General features: G+C 37.6%; 1 non-coding gene across 1 annotated transcript; it reads right to left on the minus strand.

Moving 5' to 3' along the window:
• Positions 1-7,868: 7,868 nt before the first annotated feature.
• Positions 7,869-7,975, minus strand: LOC118976024 (U6 spliceosomal RNA). Its single transcript, XR_005064177.1, has one exon. It is a non-coding gene; the product is annotated as a U6 spliceosomal RNA (small nuclear RNA).
• Between the last annotated feature and the right edge of the window lie 999 nt (positions 7,976-8,974).

Consider the following 8,974-nt stretch of genomic DNA (forward strand, 5'->3'; position numbering starts at 1 on the left):
ATTACTATGCTAAATCATAGTTATGATCATTATAATTCGGTTTATTTATACAAAAAGGAAGAAAAAAGAGCAGACTAAAATACAAGACCAAAATATTTCTTGCTTTTAATGTCAAAGATCTATTTGAAGGCAATCTACAAACAGAAAGATCTCAATAGGTAGCAACTTTATGTTTGCTTATATACTATTTTGCTGGAAGTAAGTTCCAGTGAAAAATTCATGCACCTTGCATCTTCTATGTATGTATTATTGTTACAGTACAGCCACATGGGGTTCTGCTGCCCACTATCAGTGAGCTCTGCAGGCAGAGGCTTGGTGAACAAGAAAAGCTTTTATTTATTTTTATTTTTTAGGCCATAAACTTTCGAAGAATAATGGGCTTTTGCTTCAAAGCTTACTTCCTTTAAAACACTCCAAGGCAAATAACCCCTTCATCCCTGGCCTGCTCAGGTCAAGGATGCACCTGGAATCCCTTCTCCCACTAAAAAAATACACCATTCTTTGGGAAATGCAAGGCCGGTTCCCCCCCTCACCCTATCACTGTTTGGCTCCAGGCGTCTTTTAGAGTCTGTGGGCACAGGCACCCTTCTCTCAGGGCGCTGCCCTTTTCCTCCAGTCGCTGCCAGCTGATTGTACTCGTGGAGGAGTGCGGACTTGTCACACCACATGGTCTTTGGGCCCGCTAGCCTGGTGATGCTCTGACCCCTGACACTGGCCCACAACGGGAAGGAAGAGTGAATTTCAGTATGTTCCGCTCCACTTTTAAAGTCTGGCCCCCAAACCCACGTGTGACAAAGGTGTTCAACTTGTCGGTCAGTTCAGGCTTACGTCCATTAGGCAGACAGCCCGTCTGGCATCTTTGCGCAGCATGGTGCATCACGGTGTTCAAGCACTGGCCGCTTGGTTGCCAGAATTACGTCCATGGCTGTGCGCTCACTGTTTATTAGGGTGTGGAACCAGGCCCCAGCTCCAATTCAATCCCGAACTGTGTTGGTGCTTCCCAGCATCTCTCAGTGGTCCCTCCCTTCTCTGAAGAAGGCAGGCTCTTTCACTGGCTGCTGCTTCACTCCGATATCTTTGGGTTTCCTGAAGTTCTTCTTTCTCTGAGAGAGTCAGCCTCTTTGCGGGATTGGGGTTCCCTCACCCCCCAGCAATTCAGCCAGATCCCTGCCCCAGAACATTAGTCACTGTAAGTGAACAAACATTGCCGCAGTCCTCCGAATGCAGGCTCTAGGGCACCGATGGATGTGACAGACCAGAATTTAGATGTTTCCTTTTCCCAGGATCTGATGTAATTCAAGACAACTAGGCTTTGGACAATGACTTTTTATTTAGAGTGTGCATACCACGTAATGCCATATCCTTATTTGTTGCCCATATAGAAACCCACTTCCATGTTGTTCAAAACAAAATGAAATTTTAAATATTTTTAATAAACTAAAGCAAGAGAATGTAATTTTTATGAGACTGTTTGAGTGTCATTGTACTCATAGAGGCAGAGAATTGGATTTAAATATTCTCCCCAAACAGCGAGAAGCTGATTTTATTAAACATAAAGTATATTTTTAGTATACTTTAGTGTATTTTTAGTATCTCCTAATGTTGACACCACCATATTATTCACATACAATTGTATTCATAAATCACATACAGAATCCAGTGCATATATTTTACTAAGTGTTACATTATTTAAAAATTCTTATGGAAGAAATTAAAACAAATTTTATGGAATTTTAATAACTAGGCTTAGCTATGAAATTTACTTTTGATAAGGAGTCAAAGAAAATCAATGGAATTGCTGCAAGATGAAAAACACAGAAAGTGTCAGAGAGGAGTTTTTGGTTACAGTATTTCGGGTTTGGTAAGACACGCTAACAGAGTCGAGAACTAATTACACGGTGCCAATTCTGGAGGAAGAGGGAAGCTGTCCTTTCAGTAAAACAACTCAATCACTTTTTTTCTGAAATCCAAAGAACTATTTACATTAAGTATAGAAAATGGGGTATCATCTTGTAATGATCCTAAAAATCTAATAATGTGCATGTTATCCAAAAAATGAAAACATAACTGGTCCTAGTAAATCATAATGGCTATTGACTACCCTACAATGGGCTGTGCCAAGTTAAGATTAAACGATCATGCTTCTAATTTATAGATGGAAAAACATAAAAATATAAAGGGAGATTTTTTCTTAATCTTCTTATTCACCTTAATATCAGTTATAGAAAAATTCTTTTTATATATTCCTATCAGGAAATATTTATTGAAAGCATATATGTTACAATAAGTACTTCTTGATTTCATGTTTTAATAAAATATCAACTTTAATAATTATTTTAAATACTCTAGAGGTATCATTTATTTGCATTAGTTGCAATCATTTCTGTCTATATAGACTGGTTTTAGTAATAATAAAAATAATACTATAAATGGCTTACATGTGTTAGTTATTTTCCATTTGCCATGCTCTCTGCTAGGCACCCTACATTTATATTATTTCACATTTACCTATGAGAAAGGTAACATCTCCATTATCCATATAAAGTAACACTAGTACATTTATAACAAAGTTAGCACGTAGAAGTGCTGTAATTTTAAAACAGGCAGTTCTGGTATTTAATTATTTTGTTAACTCAAACAATGTTGCCACGGATTCATATTTGGTGCCATGCTTAGATTCTAGTTCCGCCTCTTTGGGCCCCCATGGACTAATAATAATGAGATGACATTTCTTGCAAGGCATTCTACAGGAAGTCAATAATACTGAAATGGAGAATTGATGTCTTCCTAACACCCACTTTTAAAAAAGCACTTCCCCAGACATTTGTTAATACACAGGTAAGGGTTGTCTTGGATGTTCTACATTCAGCCTTATTTCCCAAAAATAACAATAAGGGGACAACCTGGAGGTTGTCCCCTTAATCCCTCCTACTGCCAGTGTTCTAGTCCAAAGTTAATTCCTTGTCTGAATTTTTCTTTACATACATGTCCCCTACATCTCCTTATTTCAGTCCAATCTCACTTCGTTTATACTTTCTAAATTGTAAAACCCATCATGTCACTCTGTGACTTTAATTTTTTTACATGATACTTTACTGCTAACAGCTGAAAACTAAAGACTACTTTGTTTGCCCTGGCTGGTGTGGCTCGGTGGATTGAGGGCTGACCTGTGAAACAAAGGGTCGCTGGATTGATTCCTGGTCAGGGCACAGGCCTAGGTTGCAGGCCAGGTCCCCAGTTAGGGATGCTTGAGAGGAAACCACCTATCCTCTCTTTCTCACTCCTTTTCCCTCTCTCTAAAAATAAATGAAATCCTTAAAAAAGAACTACTTTATTTAAAAATGGGCAAAGGACATGAACAGACAATTCTCTAAGGAGGACATACAGTGGGCCCATCTACACAAGAAAAAAATACTCGACATCACTAGCCATTAGAGAGATGCAAATTAAAACCACAGTGAAATACCACTTCACACCAGTCAGAATGGCCATCATTAATAATTAGCAAACAAATGTTGGAGAGGTTATGGAGAGAAGGGAACACGATTACACTGTTAGTGGAAATGCAGACTGGTGCAACTACTGTGGAAACAGTATGGAATTTCCTCAAAAACTAAAGGTGGAACTTTTTTCAAGCTAGCTATCGCATTGCTGGGACTATATCCTAAGAATCCTGAACCAGTAATTCAAAAGAACCTATGTACTCTAATGTTTATAGCAGCATTATTTACAATAGCCAAGTGAAGCCTAAGTGCTCGTCAGTAAATGAGTGGATCAAATACATTGACACAATAGAATACTACACAGCAGAAAGAAAGAAGGAACTCCTGCCCTTCATAACAGCATGGATACAACTGGGGAGAGCATTATACTAAGTGAAACAAGCCAAATGGTGAAAGACAAATACCATATGATCTCACCTATATATGGAACCCAATCAAGAAAACAAACAAATGAGCAAAATATAACCAGAGACTTGGAAATAAAGAACAAACTGACAGTGACCAGAGGAGGAAGACAACACAGGGAAAAGGGAGAAGGGGAAAGCCAAGGAACACGAGTAGAGGACTTTCATCGGGGATTGACTGTGGGAGTGGTGGGATGGGGTAGGGGAGAGTAATGGGGAAAATGTGCACAACAGTGACTGAACAATAAAAAATTTTTAAAAATTCAAACAAATTAAAAATCCTTTATTTAGCTAAGCAAATATTTGAATTTGAATATCTTGTAGCTGGGAATATATTCTCTATTTCCACAGCTTATAAATTTTCTAATATCTTTTGCTACTTAGATTCATACATATATGTTATTATATGTTATTTGCTAGATGTTTGCAGGCAATCGATTTTATAACTTTATAATTAATGTAGATAAATTGGGTATCCTTAACTACATATTTATGGTCCAGGCAGTTGTATGGTCTCTGAAGTCATGCTACCTGGTATTGAACCCTGTATTTAAATCATGGAAGACAAATTTACCACATATGTATAATAATTTTGTTTGGCAACACAGTGACCTTGTACAAGTAACTGAATATTTTTTAATTAATCTCTTATCAAACAAGTGGGATAATAATGTTACTTACTACAATGTCACAATATTACTGAGATTTAACAAAGTCCTTGGTCCACAGTAGGTGTCATTAGACAATAATTATAATTATTTATTTTTCTATTCTACCACTTTCAAAGTAGTAAAACTGATCACTACCCCCCTACCAATGCAAACGTCTTGTGGTTTATCATCACCAGAACACTGTTCCTCACAAACAAGGTTATTTTTCTGCTTACATTATTCTAGTATATTTACTTAAAGTTGACTTTTTTGCCTTTTTTTCTTAGCTTTCTCATCATTCTCTAAGTCCCAGATCAAGAGACTTCTAAAGAGAATAATTTTTCTGTATTCTCATATTTTTGCACACCTGTAATATCATTTATCACATTGAAATATAGTTAATTATTTATGATAATAACTAAAATTTGCTGAACAACATGTGCCAAGAATTATGCTAAGTACTTTACAGCACTCTTTGAATTTAAGTTTCACAATAATCCTCGATGACATCTATTTTCGTTCTCATTGATCAGATTCATTCACTTAATCCCATCAAATGTTATGACATGTGACAAGAAGAAATGCATTGCTTAAGTGCATGCTCTTTGTAAGTGGCAGGCCTTGACTTTAACTTGGGATCATATGACATCAGAGTGCCTCTCTTAATCACTGTAGTATATAGTAGTCTGTACCACATTCATCCCAAAACCCAAGAGAAGGGATCATGTCTTATTCATCATGTTTAAACCTCAGCATCTAGATAAGCTTCTGACCAGAGCAGGTACTTTAATATGTGGTAGATGTGTGAACCACCTGATGAACTTGTCCTAAGAGGAGCTAAATACCTGAATGCACTAATACAGGGTTGAGTGTAAAAAGGGTTTTTAGCATCCACGCAAGACCAGTGAGACAGGCAAACATCAGAGGGACCAAGTGGTTCATTCAGCTTTGAGTAACCTTTGTCATAGAAATAAACTGACCCCCAAAACACAATGTCAAGAGAAATAGTCATGAGGATATACTGTGGTAACTTTCAGGACAGATGAAGTAAAACCAGTCTGACTCATTAAAATGAGTAGAGCTTATAAAGGCAATCAACTGCCAGAGCAGTTAGCTATTATTGTAAATGAAGCCACCACAAAATGCTGTATCTCAAAGCAATGAGTTTTTTTTTTTCTTGTTTGCCTATAAATTAGCTGACCTATGTTGGACTCTGCTAATCTTGGTTGGGCTAATTCATGCAAATATGAGGTCTGGTTGAAGATCGCTTTGGCTAAACAGGTATGAAGGTGCAAAGATCTGCCTTCAAAGAAATGACCATATAGTAGAGTATAATGACATGATGTCTGTCCAGAAAATATCCAGCCATGCGATATGAAAAATAGAGATATTCATTGAAGAAGATGCACGATACAAGAAAACATTATATATAGGACAATGGAAAATGACACCTCAGTCTCCTTCAAAGCAGGAACTTTGGGACCTCACACAGTTCACCCAATCACCATCAGCTGCCCTGTTGTATATTTCTGAATCTTATCTACAGTTTGAAATCTTTAAATCTTTCTTTCTCTCTTCCTTTCTTTCTTCCTTTCTTCCTTCCTTCCTTCCTTCCTTCCTTTCTTTCTTTCTTTCTTTCTTTCTTTCTTTCTTTCTTTCTTTCTTTCTTTCTTTCTTTCTTTCTTTCTTTCTTCTTCCTCCCCCTCTCTCTCTCTCTCTCTCTTTCTTTCTTTTTATTTTGGACATGACAATAGACAGCAAGACCATCAAAATACATTCTACAAGATGGTTATTTATTCTTGTGTCTCACTATCATTAATACATATGGTAAGATGCCAGTATATAAACAAATAGAGGTGCACATTAAAAACAATAAATATTGCCCTGGCTGGTGTAGCTCAATGGATTGAGTGTGGGCTGTGAACCAAAGGGTCACTGGCTTGATTCCCAGTCAGGGCACATGCCTGGGTTGCGGGTCAGGTCCCCAGTGGGGTCCATGTGAGAGGCAACCACAGATTAATGTTTCTCTCCCTCTTTTTATCCTNAGGGGTTTTTTTTTTTCTTGTTTGCCTATAAATTAGCTGACCTATGTTGGACTCTGCTAATCTTGGTTGGGCTAATTCATGCAAATATGAGGTCTGGTTGAAGATCGCTTTGGCTAAACAGGTATGAAGGTGCAAAGATCTGCCTTCAAAGAAATGACCATATAGTAGAGTATAATGACATGATGTCTGTCCAGAAAATATCCAGCCATGCGATATGAAAAATAGAGATATTCATTGAAGAAGATGCACGATACAAGAAAACATTATATATAGGACAATGGAAAATGACACCTCAGTCTCCTTCAAAGCAGGAACTTTGGGACCTCACACAGTTCACCCAATCACCATCAGCTGCCCTGTTGTATATTTCTGAATATTATCTACAGTTTGAAATCTTTAAATCTTTCTTTCTCTCTTCCTTTCTTTCTTCCTTCCTTTCTTCCTTCCTTCCTTCCTTCCTTCCTTCCTTCTTTCCTTCCTTCCTTTCTTTCTTCCTCCCCCTCTCTCTCTCTCTTTCTTTCTTTTTATTTTGGACATGACAATAGACAGCAAGAACATCAAAATACATTCTACAAGATGGTTATTTATTCTTGTGTCTCACTATCATTAATACATATAGTAAGATGCCAGTATATAAACAAATAGAGGTGCACATTAAAAACAATAAATATTGCCCTGGCTGGTGTAGCTCAATGGGTTGAGTGTGGGCTGTGAACAAAAGGGTCACTGGCTTGATTCCCAGTCAGGGCACATGCCTGGGTTGCGGGTCAGGTCCCCAGTGGGCTCCATGTGACAGGCAACCACAGATTAATATTTCTCTCCCTCTCTTTATCCTTCCCTTCCCCTCTCTCTAAAAATAAATAAATAAAATATTTAAAAAAAACAATAAATATTGATAGGCTGACATGAGAATGTCTTATAAATATTTTTCATTATTTTATCACAAGCTTTCTGTGATATGTAACCATGTTTTACATATCATAGAAAATGATAGCCCAGGAGAAAAATAAACCCTACTATCAAACCTCAAAAAGATTTAGGAATTGGAGGTGTCAGTCTCTAATGGTGAGGGTGCAAGTGGTGCTTAAAAGAGCCTTCCTGATCTTCTTCCATGCAGCCAGAACTCTCTCTCACACCAAAGCAGAAGATGGAAAGCGTTGAAAATAAAATATTGAGCAGGAATGAATACTTGAATATAAAAATTATCTTTGTTCTTTTCATCTCTTGCTCCCCTCTTTTGTAGTTTGATGACTCTCTCTCTTTTTTTAAAATATGGAACGCTTCACAAATTTGCGGGTCATCCTTGCGCAGGGGCCATGCTAATCTTCTCTGTATCGTTCCAATTTTAGTGTATGTGCTGCTGAAGTGAGCACGTTTGATGACTCTCTTTAGCAGTACACATATATTTCTCTCTCTCTATCTTTTGTGTATTTACTATGGGCATTTGTTCTGTGCTCAACATGAGGCTTACATATAATAATATATCTATAAGCCTTTTTTTGCTTTACTCTTTATTGTGGTTTTTTTCATTACCATTTAGTCCCCTTATAACCTCTCTGCACAGCAATTACCACACTGCTGTCCATGTTTGTGAGTCCTGTTCTCCTTTTTGTTCAATCCCTCAAACCCCTCCCCGCCTCCCACTAGCTGTCATCTGCTCTCCATCTGAGTCTGTCTCCATTTTCCTTGTTAGATGAGTTTCTTCTTTAGATTCTACATATGAGTGAAATCATATGGCATTCATCTTTCTCTGACTGGCTTATTTCACTTATGTTCTCCAGATTCAACCATACTGTCACATAAGGTGAAACTTTCTTTTTCACTGCTGAGCAGTATTCCACTGTATAAATGTCCCGGAGCTGTTTTATCCACTCATTTACAGATGGACACGGGCTGCTCTTTTATATTGGCCATTGTAAGTGAGGCTGCAATGAACATAGGAGTGCTTATATTCTTACAAATTAGTGTTTGGGTTTCCTTTGGATATGTTCATAGAGGTGAGTCTCCTGGTTAAAAGGCAAATCCACTTGTAGTGTTTTGAGAAATAGTGCTTCCCATAATGACTTCACCGGGTCTGCATTCCCACCAATAATGGAAAAGTGTTTTTCTTTCTCCACATCCTTGCCAGCACTTGTTTGTTGATTTGATAGTCATTCTCACAGGTGTGAGATGATATCTCATTGTGGTTTTAATTTGCATTTCTCTGATGATTAGTGATGTCAAGCATTTTTTCATGTCTATTGGACATCTGTATGTCCTCCTCAGAGAATTATTTATTCCAGTCCTTTGCTCATTTTATTGGTTGATTGATTGATTTTAGAGAGAGAGAAGAAAGGGAGAGAAAAAGAGAGAGAAATATGATTTTGTTCCAC

This window comes from Sturnira hondurensis, unplaced genomic scaffold (assembly GCF_014824575.4).
Source record: "Sturnira hondurensis isolate 20B ecotype Veracruz unplaced genomic scaffold, ASM1482457v3 Scaffold0020601, whole genome shotgun sequence".
In the NCBI taxonomy this organism is placed as follows: domain Eukaryota; kingdom Metazoa; phylum Chordata; class Mammalia; order Chiroptera; family Phyllostomidae; genus Sturnira; species Sturnira hondurensis.